Below are 19,163 nucleotides of genomic sequence, written 5' to 3' on the forward strand. Positions count from 1 at the left end.
TCTCAGTTTCAAGGTCTCAGCTTGGAGGGAAGAAGCTTTGTGAGGTATTGGTCAGTCACATGCATGAACCAAACGTTAATGATGAATGAACTATGAATAAGCTAAATCATGCAAATAACTTGTCTGTCTGTGTAAGCAGAATATAAAAGAACTAACAGAACTGCCCCAGTGGAGCTCACTTCAGACCGGTAGTTTGACTGTGACCTCTCCAGCATGCTAATAATAAACATTTATTCATTTAAGATCGACTGAGTGTCCCTGTGTAGAATTACCACGACACACAAGCGCCATATTACAGTTATTCAATACAAAATGTATTGGCTATAGATTTCAACTGAAAATGGCATGCGCTGATGACTTTAAACGTTTATGCAGGCAAATGGTTGCCGCACTGGTTTGAGTCACACGTTCTAATTGAACTAGCAAGCTAACATTAGCTACTTAGCTCATCATGAATGCAAGCACATGGCTTGAATGATAGCTCTGCACCAATTGTCTTGCTTTTTGCAGATTCCATATTTCAGAAAACGAACTAAGTAAGCACACTAGCTACAATAATAGGCCCAGACAGTAACAGTATTGTTTTTGTATCAAGGACGAGTGTTCACTTTGGCACCAGTCCAGTGTTCACACATAAGTATCACAGATTGCTAGCTAAGCTAACTACCTAGCTGGCTACTAACATTATCTAAGTGAGAATGTGAGGACAACAGAGCTGCTTGCTTGAAGTGTACTTTTGAATATTTACTTAATAAAATTAGGGTTGAATGGTGGGAACCCAATTACAGAGATTTACCACCCAAAACCACTCCCTTTTCCCGGCATAAATAACTGAGAAACTATTAAGAAACAAATAAATTATTTATACCAACAGCATGATGTGAAATGTAACTGTTAAAATCTTCTAAAACCTTCTTTCTGGTCACTGCATGATGAATCATCAACGCTCAGCCCATCTCAGTATGTAGACCCATCATCTCATGGTAATCATTTTTTATTGTGACAGGTAGACCTACATTTACTGCAGCATAGCCTATGCTACAGTAATATAAAAGACTGAATGCGTGTCTAATTTACACATCTCTATCTGGCTTTCGGAGGTCACCTAATTTTTTAATTGTAACGTTTATTGTTTTGTAGCTGCAGAGTTTAAAAACACCAAGGCACTCTTCATTTAATTAATTCAAATGCCTTTATTTGTATGGCATGTTCAATTGTAACAAAGTTTAAAAACTGACGCGTTTCAGCTGAATGGCCTTCGTCAGGGAGTACAAAGATATGATAATATAACGTCTTCTTTTGAACAGCTTTTTCGAATCAACCCTGAGTTGAAGAGGGAGTGTTTACAGAATTCATTGGACCACACAGAGTAAGCAACACTAAACACATTAAAAAATGAAATAATGTAGCTATGTTATTAAAAATGCATCTCAAGGCTAGAAGCATCAGAACCCTTAAAGAGGTAGTTCTAACATTGAATATGACTGGGCAAAGTGTTAAGAATAGGAGAGCCATCTATTTTATAGTACACTAGAACAAAGCAAACATAAACCACAACAGTCAAAACATAGCTGAGGGCAATAGAGCAAAATGTCCACTAGATAACAGCAACGGGACCTCGTGACCCTACAGGAAAGGTGAGAAATCATTTATTTCTGCCCTTCAAGATACCACAGCTGTGTTGAACAAAATTAAGCAACTGAACAATATAGGTACAGCTTCCTTTTTGGTCACCGTGGATGTGGAGTCTCTACACACCACCATTGAACATGAACAAGGATTGGCAGCTAAGCACCATTTCTTGAGTACCCGGCCTGAGAGTGAGACGCCTCCCACAGAATGAATGGACTCCTAATAATAACAACATCTTTGTCTTTCAGGAACTTTCAATAAATTCCCTGCTTTGCCCAAAATCCCAGTTGGAGGATTCCCGTAATCAGGAGGGAGTAAGCAGTGAATCTGGATCCTCTAACCAGGATTTCTGGAAAACCAAGGAATTTATTGAAAGTTGGGGCAATTCTGCAACCCAATTTAGGACCAACAGGTAAAAGGATGTTCCATGGGAGCTTGCTATAGCCCTTCCAACCCTGGTTTGGACTTAGGTAAATGGGAAAATTACTTCAATTTGGATCATTCTAAAACCCAATTATTTGACTGGATTATATGGCTGGGATGCTATATTGATGATGTTTGCCTGTTCTGGTCTGGCTCAGAATTTGAACTTATTTCCTTCCACCAATACATTAAGAGCATTAACCATAACATCAAACTAACTATGGAGTACCACAAGGATAACATTCATTTTCTGGACCTTGACATCAGTAAAAATGACAATGGTTGTTTGCACACAATCTTTAGGAAGCCTACAGATGGGAATACCATTCTGAGGGCAGATAGCATCCACCCAAAAAGGCTAAGAGAGAACATTCTATATGGACAATTCCAAAGAGTCAGAAGAATTTGTGATCAGGAAACAGACTACAGTGTCACATCTGCTGAATTAGAGAATCGCTTCTTGAAAATCAGGGCTACAGCGCACAGGTCCTGAAAGATGCAGGTAGAAGAGCCGGATGACTTGACAGAGAGAACTTGTTGTGAAGGGTAGCGCCTCCTGATGTATCAGAGAGAGGGTACTTTGTTACAAAATATAGCACTGAAGCAGAGGACATTAAAATAATTATTTAAAAGAATTGGGGAATCATCCAAAGTGACACGCTACTACGCAAAGTCTTCCCAGAGCCACCAGTCATAAGCTTTACGAGATGTTCTACCCTAAATGACAAATTTGTCCACAGCCATCTTCCTAGCGACTCAAAAAAAACTTGGCTGGACCACAAACCCAGTGGCAATCAGTGAAACCATTGCAGAAATATTGCATAGGAAAGGTATTTTGTTGACACAGCTTCTAAAAGTATCAAGTCAAGCATTTCATTAACTGCAAAACCACTCATGTCATCTACAGATTGGAATGTCCACAGTGCAAGGTGTTCTACATTGGATGGACAAAGACGTCTACAAGCTTCCCACAATAAGTTGGTTAAATTTTGGCCCATTCCTCCTGACAGAGCTGGTGAAACTGAGTGAGGTTTGTAGGCTTCCTTGCTCGCAAACACGTTTTTGCTTCTGCCCACAAATTTTCTATAGGATTGAGGTCAGGGCTTTGTGATGACCACTCCAATATCTTGACTTGGTTGTCCTTAAGCCATTTTGCCACAACTTTGGAAGTATGCTTGGGGTCATTGTCCATTTGGAAGACCGAATTGCAACCTTGAGATGTTGCTTCAATATATCCTCATAATGCCATCTATTTTGTGAAGTGCACCAGTCCCTCCTGCAGCAAAGCACCCCCACAACATGATGCTGTCACCCCCCGTACATCGGTTGGGATGGTGTTCTTCGGCTTCCAAGCCTGCCCCTTTTTCCTCCAAACATAATGATGGTCAATATGTCCAAGAAGTTCTATTTTTGTTTCATCAGACCAGAGAACATTTCTCCAAAAAGTATGACATTTGTTCCCATGTGCAGTTGCAAACCGTAGTCTGGCATTTTAATAGGGTTTTGGAGCAGTGGCTTCTTCCTTGCCGAGCAGCCTTTCAGGTTATGTCGATATAGGACTAATCTTAATGTGGATATAGATACTTTTGTACTGGTTTCCTCCAGCATCTTCCCAAAGTCCTTTGCTGTTGTTCTGGGATTGATTTACACTTTTCGCACCAATGTATGTTCATCTCCAGGAGACAGAAGGCGTCTCCTTCCTGAGCGGTATGACGGCTGCGTGGGCCCATGGTGTTTATACTTGCGTGCTATTGCTTGTACAGATGAGCGTGGTACCTTCAGGCGTTTGGAAATTGCTCCCAAGGATGAACCAGACTTGTGGAGGTCTACAATTTATTTTCTGAGGTCTTGGCTGATTTATTTAGATGATGTCAAGCAATCAGGCACTGAGTTTGAAGGTAGGCCTTGAAATACATCCACAGGTACACCTCCAATTGACTCAAGAGGTCAATTAGCCTATCAGAAGCTTCTAAAGCCATGACATAATTTTCCAGAATTTTCCAAGCTGCTTAAAGGCACAGTCAACTTAGTGTATTGTATGTCAACTCTGTCAGGTTGGATGGGGAGTGTTACTCCTGCGCAGCTATTTTCAGGTCTCTCCAGAGATGTTCGATCAGGTTCAAGTCCGGGCTCTGGCTGGGCAACTCAAGGACATTCCCGAGACTTGTACCGAAGCCACTCCTGCATGTCTTGGCTGTGTGCTTAGGGTCATTGTCCTGTTGGAAGGTGAACCTTCCTCTTTCCCCTTAATCCAGACTAGTCTCCCAGTCCCTGCCTCTTAAAACATCCCCACCGCATGATGTTGCCACCACCATGCTTCACCATAGGGATGGTGCCATGTGTCCTCCAGATTTGACACTTGGCATTCAAGCCAAAGAGTTCAATCTTGGTTTCATCAGACCAGAGAATCTTGTTTATTGTGGTCTGAGAGTCTTTACGTGCCTTTTGGCAAACTCCAAGCAGGCAGGCGTGCCTTTTATTAAAGGGTGGCTTCTGTCTGGCCACTACCATAAAGGCCTGAATGGTAGAGGGCTGCAGAGATGGTTGTCCTTCTGGAAGGTTCTCCCATCTCCACAGAGGAACTCTGGAGCTCTGTCAGAGTGACCGTCGGGTTCTTGTCACCTCCCTGTCTAAGGTCTTGTCCCCAAATGATGGAGGGCACTGTGTTCTTTGGGACCTTCAATGATGCAGACATCTTTTGGTACCCTTCTCCAGATCTGTGCCTTGACAAAATCCTGTCTTGGAGTTCTACGGACAATTCCTTCAACCTCGTGGCTTGGTTTTTGCTCTGACATGTACTGTCAACTGTGGGACCTTATATAGACATGTGTGTGCCATTCCAAATCATGTCCAATCAATTGAAATTGCCACAGGTGGACTCCAATCAAGTTGAAGAAACATCATGGATGATCAATGAAAACAGGATGCACCCAAGATCAATTTCAAGTCTCATAGCAAAGGGTCTGAATACTTATGTAAATCAGGTATTTCTGTTTTTAATTTTTAATACATTTGCAACGATTTCTAAAAACATGTTGATAACTGCACAATCATTTGGGCTGGGGCTCATTAAATGTCTTTAATGTAGTGGCCATAAAATGTATTTAAATCAGGCTCAGGTTGCATCAGTTTTGAATTTTCGATCAAAGCTCTAATGAAATCCAGACATAGGCCTATTTACATGCTTTATAACGCTTTTGAATGACACTTCCATTTTTTGCAGGAAATACTGGGTTACCTGGGAGAAAAGAGATCAATTCTCAGGATGGAAAATTTGTAAAATACTGGGAAAATAAGAAACTACAGTTAAAATACACTGCCTGTGGCAAGGTACTCCTCGTCAAATCACAATTACTACTCTCTCACGTTGTGACCTAGAGCTGAATGGCGTTCATCGAGCAGCTCGTAAAGTGCCTTTTTCAGGCAATCACTCATTTATATTATTGGCGCTTTATCTGTGGAATAAAGACCAATAAATATTTCGAAAGGCTAATATCGGCCGATCATTTTTTCAACTGGGCTCGTGTGTGTGCAGGCCTAGCTGATTTCCTATACACACACAAAACACAGTAAGAAATAAGAATGTCCTCACTGAAACCAGGTTGGATTTGGGTCTGTGAGTGTATAGCAGCTGCAGTAGAGTGCCTCTGCCCGGAGAGGTAAAGGACGCATCATGTTCCCATGCATGAGTGAGCACTGAGCAGCTGCAATCACCGTCCCATCCTCTACACCCATCAGACAGAGCCACAGGGGCTCTGATGACAGTAATGGGGAGGCCAGAGAGTAAATGGCAGCACACTTTGCAAGTAGGACAACCTGGACAAGGCAGATAGACTAACGTAGCTGAATCTGTGCTTATAAACACACAACTTTCATGCAGATAAAGTGAACACAATCTGCACAGCTTCCAAAAACACAAACTAGTGGGGCTCTAGCCATATAGGCTAGTAGACCTCCAGATAGCAGCCAATTCAGATCCACAATCAGTGATACTATCGTACACCCCAGGTCCATTGGACTAGCAGCAGGCCAGCCTTGGGGGATATCGCAACAACAAAACCTCTGGATTTTGTGCATGTCTCTCTAAACCACTGATCACATAGGCCTACGACTGAACTGAACTGGTGCTGAGGTAAAAGACTCAACCACGGTCACCATTACCACCATATTTTCAACTAACTAGCCTGCACCAGCGACTACCCCAAGGGACCTAGCAAGTCTTTCTTGGGGGAGCCGAAGAATAGCTAAATGTGTCTGAAAGAAGAGAGCTTCTTGATGCTTGCTCAAAACACAGTGAAATTAGAGAATGTGGTGCCAAAGGGTTGGAAACTTTCTGGTAAATTTCCAACATTTTTCAGAAATTTTCCATGGGAAGATAAGTCCTTTTTATTAAATGTATCAAAAAAAGTTAGCTTATAACAGTGAACCTTTTGTGGGATACACATAAGGCAATTCTAGGTCTTGTGGCATATTTTGGTTAAACTATCCACAATTCAATGGAATTGCAACCCTGTGCATGCACAGTGCACTCTTCCATCACATGTACAGCTGATTCTCAAGATCTTGCACACTAATGTGATGCTATTGAGCCCACACTACTACACTGTCTGAGCCAAGGACTACATGCTTTCTGGTAAGATTTGATTACAATACTGGGTGGGGTAAATACATTTTACATGACATGCATGATTTTTTGTTAACTAGTAAATAGTAGCCTACAGCAAAGTGTAACTTGTTTAAATCATTTCTAACTTGTTAACAATTTCTGCTAGTTAGTTTTTGCTATCATTTGGGTTTTAGCTCACTTGAGCCAGCTAACGGAGGAGTGTTAATTCACCCGTTTCATTTGAAAACATTTATCTTACAAAGGAGTTGTTTAATCTAACTTCTTAACTATTTACCTGTACATGGAATTGTATTTTTTATTTTTTTTTACTCATTTTTTTCTAATCTTTACAGGAAAATGCAATGGGCACTATCAGAAGTGTTGAGACATTTCACTGCAGCTAATGTAAAGGACGCAACAAAGATGCAGAATCATCTGGCCAAGTGCATAAAGTTCCCTCAGCTCTCACAACATCTGACAAAAGTCCCTCTACTTCTATTTGAGGTGAAAATTATGAATCTGACACCTTATCGATAGCAACAGCTCATGGTCCTCCTGGAATCAGAAGTTGTTTTTTGACTCAATGGAGGAACGTAGTCAGAGATATGCTGATGAATGTCTTGCTCGAGCTGTGTATGCAACTGGTTCACCTCTGATGTTCACGGGCAATGTGTATTGGAAAACATTTCTGAATGTTCTTCGCCCAGCATACACCCCTCCAACCAGACATGCTTTATCTACTCATTTGCTGGATGCAGAGTTCAACAGAGTTCAAGTGAAGGTCAAGCAAATCATAGAGAAAGCAGACTGTATTGCAATCATCTCTGATGGGAGGTTGAATGTTCGTGGGCAAGGAATAATTAACTACATCATCTCCACCCCTCAACCAGTATTCTACAAGTGCACAGACACACCGGTCTCTACATTGCAGATGAGCTGAAGGCAGTCATCAATGACCTTGGACCACAGAAGGTATTTGCACTGGTGACAGACAATGCTGCGAACATGAAGGCTGCTTGGTCTAAAGTGGAGGAGTCCTACCCTCACATCACACCCATTGGCTGTGCTGCTAATGCATTGAATTCTCTCCTCAAGGACAGCATGGCACTGAAAACAATGGATACACTCTACAAGGGAGCCAAGGAAATGGTTAGGTATGCGAAGGGTCATCAAGTTATAGCAGCAATCTACTTCACCAAGCAAAGTGAGAAGAATAAGAGCACCACATTGAAGCTGCCCAGCAACACCCGTTGGGGTGGTGTTGTCATCATATTTGACAGTCTCCTGGAGGGGAAGGAGTCTCTCCAAGAAATAGCCATATCACAGTCTGCCAATATGGACAGCCCCATCAAGAGGATCCTCCTGGATGATGTATTTTGGGAGAGAGAGTGGTGAGCAGCCTGAAACTCCTGAAACCTATAGCAGTAGCCATTGCACGGATTGAGGGGGACAATGCCATCCTGTCTGATGTTCAGACTTTGCTTGAAGACGTAAGAGAAGAAATCCGTACTGCCCTGCCCACTTAACTTTTGCTCCAAGCAGAGGAAACTGCAGTTCTGAAATATATCACAAAGTGTGAAGGCTACTGTCTGAAGCTCATACACGCCGTAGTGTACATGTTGGACGCCAAGTATGCTGGCAAGAGCATCCTGTCTGGTGCAGAGATCAACAAGGCCTATGGTGTCATCACTACCGTATCTTGCCACCTTGGACTAAATGAGGGCAAGGTTCTTGCCAGTCTGGCAAAGGACACTTCCAGGCAAAGGACACTTCCAAGCAAGGGCTTTGGGATGGAGATGCAATATGGCAGTCGTGCCAACGTATCTCATCAGCCACCTGGTGGAAGGAACTTTGTGGATCTGAAGCTCTTTCCACTTTTGCCTCCATCATCCTCCAAATCCCACCAACATCAGTTTCCTCAGAGTGCAACTGGTCATCTTTTAGGTACACACACACACACATCAAAGCACGCAACAGGCTGACCAACACAAGGGTTGAAACATTGGTGGCCATCAGGGCAAATTTGAGGCTTTTTGAGCCTGACAATGAGCCATCCTCAACAAGGTCAGAAAGTGACAGTGAAGATGAGGCCTCAGAGCCTGATGTTCAAGAGGTAGACATTGAGGAGGTCCAGGGAGAAGACATGGAAGCCTGAGAGGAAGACCACCAAAGCTTTAGTTTCTAGACTATCATTTTACAGAGATGTTGAAAATGTTTTTGGGAGACGCAATGGATATTCCCTTTATTTTGTTGTTCAGTGAAATCATCCCATGTGAAGAATCAACTCATTTAATTAAAGTTAAATTCATAACTACATTTTATACATCTATTGGAAGGATTTAATAATTTGAAATTATGTATACTTATGATAAGGTAGAGATACTCTTAATGATCGGGTATGAAAAGCCAACTGACATTTACTCCTGAGGTGCTGACTTGCTGCACCCTCGACAACTACTGTGATTATTATTATTTGACCATGCTGGTCATTTATGAACATTTGAACATCTTGGCCATGTTCTGATATAATCTCTACCTGGCACAGCCAGAAGAGGACTGGCCACCCCTCACAGCCTGGTTCCTCTCTAGATTTCTTCCTAGGTTTTGGCCTTTCTAGGGAGTTTTTCCTAGCCACCGTGCTTCTACACCTGCATTGCTTGCTGTCTGGGGTTTTAGGCTGGGTTTCTGTACAGTACTTTGAGATATCAGCTGATGTAAGAAGGGCTATATAAATACATTTGATTTGATAAGGTAAAAGGTTTATGTTTCTTTATGTCTCTATATGATATGGTAAATATATCCCATGCAAAAAAAACATCTACATTTAAATGGTATTAATTGCATACATTTCTGTTAATTCCCACGGAAAGTTTCCACCTCTGAATATTCCCCAAAATGTGGAACCCTAGTTGTGCCTGTTCAAAAACATGGGCATGAATATTTCAGTCCCGGTAAAACAGTCAAATAAGAAAAGCCTCTCTGGCTCTGATGGTCTATTTCAGTCAGGCTGAAAACTGTAAGAGGCTGACTTCAATGAGCCATACAGTTGAGTGCTGAAGAATATAGAGTAGCAAAGAAAATAAAAGTGTAGATAGCTGGTATTCATCTCAGGAGGTAGACCTATTTATGCCCACACCTGCTCCAAACCTAGCCTACTGTGACACTAACAACAATTATAGAGGTGCAATTCCACAGTAACGGGATTGCGTTGAAAATGTATGCCAAACAAAAACCACTGATTTCAAAGTTGAACAAACCAAAAACTATGCACAGGGACTACTTTGAACAATTTACCCAGAACATTTGACAAAAACACATTTACTGGAAGAACTGTGCAGATGCAGTTTGGTAAAATCTCCCTCAGTTTCATGTGTCCATGTTTTCCAAAAACTCAAACATCCGCTCCGAATTAAGATTCAAGGATGTCTGCAGAAGGAATGGGGAGTCAGCTATGACATGACACATGGACATTGAACAAATCTCTTTTTGTTATTTAAGTGCAGTAAGTGAAGTGGATTTACACCTGGTAATGAAATTGAGGTAACAGAATTTCCTTATGGGTCCCTGATCTGTACTACACAGAAATGCAGAATTATGGATATGAATGTCATTCTCTTCATAGCAATGTATCCTAAATAGGTACACAAAAGGCATAAATAAGCAATATCCTCCTTTGCATATTTTTCTACACACTGGCTATTATTTTAATGAGCTCTGACCCCAAACAAGACCAAATTTGGTTGGTTCGGACCAAATCTGAACGAATCATAGACGTCTGTTTTTCACACATTTGGACATCAAAGTACAGCATAGTAGAGCTCAGTATAGTACAGCACACTACAGTACAGTTCCGTACAGTAAAGGTCAGTAGAACAGTACTCAAATTTAGTGTGCTCTACTGTGTACTGTACTAACCTCTACAACTGCACTTTTCATTTTTTTTTACCATAGAGAATCAGACAAAATGTTGCCTACACTGCCTAGTGGCTTCTTTGCATATTCAAGCCGGTCTCAAAATACAACACTACCCTTTAAGGCTCTCCTGTTGGATGGTTGGCCACACTTGGTAGTCTGTAATGTTTTATAATTACAACCAAATACCTATGTCATTAAAAAAAATGACATTTACGGTGTCCAGTCAACCCTGGGAAAATAACAAAAATGTGTAGGGTTCAAAATAGACTCTTGGACAGTTTTGGGACGACAGATCCAAAATTCATGAAGCCTTATTAAAAAAGCAATATGCATCAGATCAGACCGTTTAGCTTAAATTAAAAATGTTGATTGTTGAGCTTAAAAACAACTATGTGCACATGGCTGTAGGCTATGCGCAAATATTCCAAAATGCAATTAGCGGGAAAACATTGCTCAGTGACAGAGATGAAGATATCCATAAAAAATGTAAAAGGGAGATCTAAAGATGCATCAACTAGCATGGGTTATTAATATGATATCAGTAAAAACATGAACTAATTGATAGGTCTAACTTTACTTATTACTTCATTATCCTCATGCGGGAGAGAAATGTTAAATATCTTAAAGATATGTAACAGGCATAAGGCAATGTTTCTTAAACTTAGAGAAGACATATAATTTATCCAAAACTAAATATAAGTGTTAATATTAGTTGGCAAGGGTCTTTACTTCAGAGTTTTGATGTGTTCCTAATACCTTAAGACTTTTTCGTGGTAGATGTTTTCTAAGACCTCTTTTGCATCTGTTTGAGCAGAAATCAAAGCCTTCGCTTATTCCTCATTTTTAGTACGGAAAATGGTTGGAAAATGTACATATAGACTCTTAGCTTTCATTTGATATGCTCCTATGAGCTTCAAGTTGGTGCTCATGGGTCCTTTAATATGGAAATGACCAGAGGCAAATTGATTTATGGCCTTTATATGGAACTCATTTGGGAATTTGGTAAACAATGTGGCTACTGGCTATTAGCTTACTGTACAAACTAAGCATGATAAATGCACTGTAAACCTCTTACGGGGCAGCAAAAATCTGCCCACCCACGCTCAAATTATTTTCATAGCACATCAAATGGTTGAGGAAGAAAGAAGCCCAGAGGACATTCAATTCTGCACTCTCTCTGGGTAAAGCACTTTTATTTCAGACATGGCTAAATGTAGAAGCCTCTGGATTTGTTTCTTTCATCATCAGTGTTCTAAATTAACCTTCTCTATTCCACAGGACTGCGACACAATATGCACTTGATTCAGACAGTCCTCCTCCCTGGTGTGGCATAGAAAAGAGGGGGGTGAAATTGAGTTGAAATGAGAGAAGAGAGATGGATATGTGGGCTGATGGGAACGGGCAGGGTAATACTCAGCTGCTCATGTTTCACATCTTTACTTCGACATCTGTTCTCAGTTGCTGTTGTCATTGGTGTTGTGCAGTTTCTTCAAATCACTGACGAGACAATCCATTGACTGCACCGTCTTCAGCATATGGCCTAAATAATATGGTGACGTGACGGTCATATTTCTATAAGATCACATCTATACCTGTGACTAACATTTTATGGGATACTGTGTTAGATATGACAGATTCAGACACCCAAGAATAAGCTAATAAGACTCTTCAAAGATTGGGTGTGTGTGTGCAGTGTGCGGGTGCGTGTAAGACGTTATACAAAACATCAATTATATCCTCAGACGTCTTACCGATCAAGTCTGAGAGGGAGAGAACATCTCAACTATTATAGGACTATTGGATTTACTCAGTGCCAAAAACCTGAGCTACGGCAGACATGGTTTCAGCTATGACACTTATGAAGCGACTGAATTCCAAAACAACCCTCTCTGAGCAGAGGAGTCTTGGTCATGGAAAACCGGAACATGTTGATGGGGAATGAATGCTTTCAAGATTCAAAATACTTTAACCATTTCCACAGAATATTTTACAAAAACACATTTACTTGAAGAACAGTGCCGATTTCTGTGTGAAATTGTTAAAAGTAGTCATTGTGCATAGAGTGGTATGTTTTGTTTAACTTTGCAATAATTGTTTTTTGTTTGACATAAATTGTTAAAGGAAAAATCTGAGCGTCAATTGCCCTTACACAAGAGGCATTTGTAACACTGATTACAAAACAAAATGTCATACACACTTGATCCTCATTTAAAATCTTTGCTGCCCATGCCCATCAACGCGATATCTAGTCCTGTCTGGGGCCATGGAGCCTTGGGAAATTAGGCTCCTGTTAACGTTTCCAATAACATTCCTTAGGCAGGGACCAGTACCTGCTAGTCTTTGCACTCTCCTGCTTACTCTGCTGTATTGAGTACTGCACACCAAACCAGTCAACCCGAAACAGCAACACCATGAGGATGTTTTTCCGCTGTTGAGTGTTGAACCAGGAGAGAGCTGATGCAAAGCACCTAAACGAGCCTTTATTTTGCGTTGTCTGCCTTATTTTATTTTCTGACATTCACACCTGTTAAATTAGCTAGTTAGAGAAAGAAGATTCCCAATTTAAAGTGATGTCATCATTATATGTATTTTGATATTAAAAATGACATTAAATTGTAAGGACCCGTAATTGAATATCAAAATACTTGCGTTGACAATGTAAATTGTAACTCTTCTTTCACAAGAGTACAGATACATTAAACAAGCTAACGTGAATATTAACTATGCAAAAGCTCGAACCAACGTCAAAGTACACGTCGTCCTCTGTTTTTCCTCTTGTTTTGTGACAATCTGGGACTCATGAATTGTGACAACATTAACTAGCTGGGTAGCTATAACGTTAACTAGTTATAGTAGCTAACTCAATGGCATGTCTTCCCAGACATTATGATATAACTAACTAGCTAGCTAGCGAAATGTCACTAGAAAATAAAACAATGTATATTTTTAAGACTGTGCATAGTAGGTATAATACGTTGGGGGAAGCATTATACTTGATCATTTCCCTCAACGTGTTATCAGAAAATGTTCAGAGATTTGCAGCTGTGAGAAGTTTCTAGCCCCACCGCTGACCAACAGTGCAGCAGGCTAGTGTGTATGCATCCTTTCTTGCGCTATCTTGAGAAATTCTCATTGAGAAAATACTTACAGAGTTGCAGTACTTGAATCAAGGTATCCCAAATCTGTCAAGGGTATAATTTCACTGGTAGGACTTCGTGTTTGCACAAACAACTCCGTTTTCCTCTCGGTTTGGGACAACGTAGTCTCAGCACTCGCTTATGTTTTGATCACAACTGTTAGGGCACGCACAGTGGTAGCAATGAGGGGGCTCGATTAATCTCGCCCGGACGCCCGTGTAGACATGTTTGCGCCGGCTGAAAATGATTGCATTCGATTTGGAACAGGGCTGCCTCCAGAGTGTGAAACAGGTGCCGCGCTCTGTCTGACGGCGAAGTCGGCTCAAACAAAGCGGTTCTAAGCTGATATATGTTATTGTTTTAAGATGGTCATACTATGGAACATTTAGCTATCTGGTTTTGAATGTAGGACCCCTTTAGGTATAATATATATATATATATATATATATTTGATAAAATATTGAATTTGTCCTTTACTCCTGTAGCTCAGAGAAACGGAATAAATGGCAAAAAAGACAGGCAAAACATAAGTGAGATAAGAAACAAGGTTTTGAAGTGTTTGTCCTATATCTAGAAGATATAAGAAAGCTGCTCAGGAAATATAATATACATATATATATATTTTACACATAGGCCCTACTGTATTTAACCCCTTTTTTAGGGTAGGCACAAAACGACCTTCATACTTCCATTCATTTTTTTAAACCGGTACTGGTTACCTTCAAACGAGTTCCGTAACACATGTGGGCAAAACGGAGAACACCATTGTATTCGTGATAATCTCCCCTTTCCACAGTGGGGTCACATTCAGTGTTGCCAACTCCTCAGTAAGGAAAGTAGCTAGTGGCTGTCCCAAAAGTCGCTTGAAGTCGCTAAATGATGTCATCACCTAATTTGCATAACTGGCCATGTGCATATAATTGTGATGGACGCTGTAGGAGAGAGGAATAACGTCGTGGGAGAGACAAAAAGTGAGTAAAAAAACACCCTAAATATGTTTAGAACTACAAATAAACTTTCTTCTGTCGATTCTGGGGGGGGTTTTATGTCACAATTCCAACATACATTTAGTATTACTTTCTCAGCTACAGTCGTTCTCAAATTTTGTCATCAAAGTCATTCTCTGGATTCATGGTGCTTTCAAAACAACTGGAGGCCGGATATACAATTCCGAGTTGGATCACCGTTCAAAACCTATTTTCCCAGTCGGAGCTCATTTATGCCTGACTTCCCAGTTGTCTTGAACTCACTGAAGTCAAGTTTTCGCAGTTCGGAGTTAACAGTTGTTTTGAGCGCGGCACAAATCACGCTTCATTGACAGCATGGCCAATGTTGAATGTTTATCATTTTAAACTTGGAAAATAGCCCCTTGATCCCAGATTTGTGATCACACAACCACTGTCACAGATTCCTTCCAAACCACTCGTTGAATTTCCGATTTCCAACTTGTTGTGTAATGTTTATGTCCAATGGCCGATGAGCATTGATACGTTTTTTCTATAAATTCTCCTCATTATTTCTCTTCATATGACAAGCATTGAAAAGGCTCTGCCAGTAGATTGTTGACTTGATTCACAATGATGACTGCTAGCTAAGATTATGAAAGTATGATGTTGACAACTGTTAACTCCGGGTTGGCGCCCCCCTTTGGGTTGTGCCATGGGGGAGATCTTCGTGGGCTATACTCTGCCTCATCTCAGGATGGTAAGTTGGTGGTTGAAGATATTCCTCTAGTGGTGTGGGGGCTGTGCTTTGGCAAAGTGGGTGTGGTTATATCCTGCCTGTTTGGCCCTGTCCGGGGGTATCGTCGGACGGGGCCACAGTGTCTCCCGACCCCTCATGTCTCAGCCTCCAGTATTTATGATGCAATAGTTTATGTGTCGGGGGGCTAGGGTCAGTCTGTTAGATCTGGAGTATTTCTCCTGTCTTATCCGGTGTCCTGTGTGAACTTAAGTATGCTCTCTCTAATTCTCTCTCTTTTTCTCTCTTTCTTTCTCTCCTTCTTTCTCTCTCTCGGAGGACCTGAGCCCTAGGACCATGCCTCAGGACTACCTTGCCTGATGACTCCTTGCTGTCCCCAGTCCACCTGGTCGTGCTGCTGCTCCAGTTTCAACTATTCTGCCTGCGGCTATGGAACCCTGACCTGTTCCACCATAATTTGCAAATAAATTCATTAAAAATCCTACAATGTGATTTTCTGGATTTTTTTTCTCATTTTGTCTATCATAGTTGAAGTGTATCTATGATGAAAATTACAGGCCTCTCTCATCTTTTTAAGTGGGAGAACTTGCACAATTGGTGGCTGACTAAATACTTTTTTGCCCTACTGTATATATTATTTTTTACATTGTTTGCAAACTGATATTTGACACATATTAATACCAAAATAACATGCAAAACAGGCAAGCCCTCAGAATTCCAACTCGGGAACTCTGGCCTCTTTTTAGAGCTCTGACTTTCTGACCTGAAGATCACTGGTGTCATGATTTTACCTTGTATTTTTCAGATTTCACAGTTGTTTTGAAAGTGGCATAATAGAGCACCACAGTGGAGGTGTCATAATACCCATAAAACCTAGCAGTCAAACAGGGAAATGGTGCCAATCTTTTTTCCACTATTAATTTTCCCATAGGGGATTTTAGAAACACTTAATATAAGGGGTGTGTGGGGTAAATACAGGTGATTATATAGATAAAGTCATCTTGTCCTAGATAGATTTACACGGTTATCAAAACGTCATGCCAGGGTAAGCCTACACAAAAAACACACCCCTTGTTTTAAGTGTTTCTAAAATCCCCTATATGTTAGCCCATGAAGATCTCCTCCACCACACAAGCCTGAGGGAGTGCAAAACCGGACAGGAACATCATGTCAGTGACTCAGCACACTCAAGTAGAGTATAGCGAAAAAAGCCTGGCACGCATGATGCACCCCTCCTAGGAACTGCAGGGGAGAGCACTACAAAGCCTGTGACTCAGCCCCCGTAATAGGGTCAGAGGCAGAGAATCCCAGTGGAGAGAGGGGAGCCGGCCACCTTCACAACCCTGGGCCAGACTACACTCAATCATAGGACCTACTGAAGAGATGAGTCTTCAGTAAAGACTTAAAGGTCGATACCCAGTCTGCGTCTCTCACATGGATAGGCAGACCATTCCTGAAAAATGGAGCTCTGTAAGAGAAAGCCATGCCTCCAGCTGTTTACTTAGTTATTATAGGAACAAGGAGACCTGTGTCTTGTGACCGTAGCGTACATGTAGGCATGTGCGGCAAGCCCAAATCATAGAGATAGGTAGGAGCAAGCCCAAGAAATGCTTTGCAGGTTAGCAGTAAAACCTTGACATCTGCCTTAGCCTTGACAGGAAGCCAGTGTAGAGGCTAGCACTGGAGAAATGTGATACAAATGTTGGGTTCTAGTCATATTTAGTACTAACTGAAGTTTATTTAGTGCTTTGTCCGGGTAGCCGGAAAGTAGAGCATTGCAGTAGTCTAATCTTGAAGTGACAAAATCATGGATTAGTGACAAAAGTATTGCTAGCTAGCTAAATAGCTAACAAGACTACCTCGCTAACTAGCTAGCTAACAAGACTAGCCAGGTTAGCTGCGTTGTTCCTAGCATTTGATTGGCTGTGATCTTGGAGGTGTCACCAGTGGTGGAAAAAGTACCCAATTGTCATACTTGAGTAAAAGTAAAGATACGTTAATAGAAAATGACTTAAGTAAAAGTGAAAGTCACCCAATACAATATTACTTGATTAAAATTCTAAAAGTATTTGGTTTTAAATATACTTAAGTATCAAAAGTAAATGTAATTGCATAAATATACTTAAGTATATAAAGTAAAAGTATGAATAATTTCACATTCCTTATATTAAGCAAACCAGATGACATGATTTTCTTCTTTTTTAAATTTACAGATAGCCAGGGGCACACTCCAACACTTAGACATCAATTACAAATTAAGCATTTGTGTTTAGTGAGTGCGCCAGGTCAGAGGCAGTAGGGATGACCAGGAATGTTCTCTTGATAAGTGTGTGAATTAGACTAAATGTAAAGAGTACTTTTGGGTGTCAGGGAAAATGTATGGAGTAAAACGTACATTATTTTCTTTAGGGATGTAGTGGAGTAAAAGTAAAAGTTGTCAAAAATATAAATAGTAAAGTACAGATACCCCAAAAAAACAATTTAAGTAGTACTTTAAAGTATTTTTTACTTAAATACTTTCCACCACTGGGCGGCATGCAGCCTAGCCACAGGGCTCCTTGATGAGGTGGATATCGTGCATCTGAACAAATTAATGGATGATGCGTGGTACTTATGATTATCTTGTGATCTTGACAAAACAACCTTTGTTATCTAGTGATCATGAGATAAATAAGATGGATCTCACATAAGGCGGGAATTATTTTGTTTATTCTGATGTCCTCTCTAGACTTCCATAGGATTCTGTTTTCACATGCAAAGGTGAGTGCTTTTGATAAAAATGCTTTATGTGCCTTCCCAATGAAAACTAGTGTATTTAATGGAAAATAGATGTTGTATGTTTCTGGACAATGCACTATATGCTGCCTTGTTGACAACATAACCAGCGATGCAGATGCGTGTTCATTTGATAAAGCGCTCTCCGCTTTCGCCCAATGAAGTGACAGGCGATAGCTCAGTGTACCGCAGGACCATATTAATCGAACCCCCTCAATGAAGAGCCGGACAGTTGCGCACGCGCATCACGATTGCCGCGTGCTAAATGCAACACTTTTGACTGCATTTGGCAGGCAATTAAACCGTGTATAAAAATGTGGATTTGAAGAATTGCAATATGACTGTGTGATAATAATGACTATGACTGAAAATAAGTAGTTAGTCTTGTACTAGGCTGTCCAAATGATTTTAATTGTGTTGTGCTTGCTTACAGTCCCAGTATTTCACAGTGAGAATTATTCACAACAATCTTGATAAAACAGACTAGGTTTATAAAAACCACATACAATTAACCAGTGCAACTGAAATGCTGTACAAAATAAGACCCGGACATCATGTCAAACCTCAACGGCATGAAAAGCTCAAAGGTGTAGTAAACAGGTTAGGGGCATCATTTTCCAGTTTATAAAAAATTATGATTTATAGTTTCAGCTGAGAATCTCTCGCACACACTTTTCACAGACATTCTGATTATTAGGCACAAAGGATCAATAGTTTGCTCTGTGTTCACCAGTGTCAGATCATTCATACACTGAAAGCTCAAGACTTTATGTTTTCAATTATCATATTACAATAGTATATCTTGTTTGTTGTGAGCTAGCTACTGTTTAAGCCAACCCCAAGTGTAATCATCTTCCCCAAGTGTAATCATCTTCCATTGGTGATGGGCATTTGGCTCCATTCACAGAAAAGACCCGGCTCATTTGGCTTCCAAACGACTCTTCATTCAAACTTCTCATAGAACAATGGGCAAA

General features: G+C 40.8%; 1 protein-coding gene across 1 annotated transcript in view; it reads right to left on the bottom strand.

Annotated features, from left to right (window-relative positions):
• LOC112264104 (spermatid perinuclear RNA-binding protein-like) overlaps positions 1–14,006 on the bottom strand; it is a 53,432-nt gene extending 39,426 nt beyond the window's left edge. Inside the window, exon 1 of the mRNA XM_042294892.1 lies at positions 13,725–14,006. The gene's annotated coding sequence lies outside the window, so the exon portion shown is untranslated. The remainder of the gene's footprint in view (positions 1–13,724) is intronic.
• Positions 14,007–19,163: the final 5,157 nt, after the last annotated feature.

Source organism: Oncorhynchus tshawytscha, linkage group LG12, assembly GCF_018296145.1.
Source record: "Oncorhynchus tshawytscha isolate Ot180627B linkage group LG12, Otsh_v2.0, whole genome shotgun sequence".
NCBI classification, from domain to species: Eukaryota; Metazoa; Chordata; class Actinopteri; order Salmoniformes; family Salmonidae; genus Oncorhynchus; species Oncorhynchus tshawytscha.